This window comes from Mytilus californianus, unplaced genomic scaffold (assembly GCF_021869535.1).
Source record: "Mytilus californianus isolate M0D057914Y unplaced genomic scaffold, xbMytCali1.0.p SCAF_1, whole genome shotgun sequence".
Lineage (NCBI taxonomy): Eukaryota > Metazoa > Mollusca > Bivalvia > Mytilida > Mytilidae > Mytilus > Mytilus californianus.
This window is the reverse complement of record NW_026262581.1, coordinates 100,119,937-100,120,170: the sequence shown is the minus strand read 5'-3', so window position 1 is coordinate 100,120,170 and position 234 is coordinate 100,119,937.

Sequence of the window (234 nt, the reverse complement as noted above, 5' to 3'; positions counted from 1 at the left end):
CAGGAACATGTCTGTGTTTAAAAGAGCGCAGTGAGTGCCTATTATATGAATACCTACAATTTGTCAATACACTTTTTTTTTATCAAAACGTATATATATGTTGCCAAGGAGAACATTAACAAATTTAATCATCTCATCCCAGAAAGTGTATCTATCATATTTACATTTTACAATATTGAAGAAGGCTTTATATGAGTTGCAGAAAATAAATTTGCAATCCAAAGATATTATTTT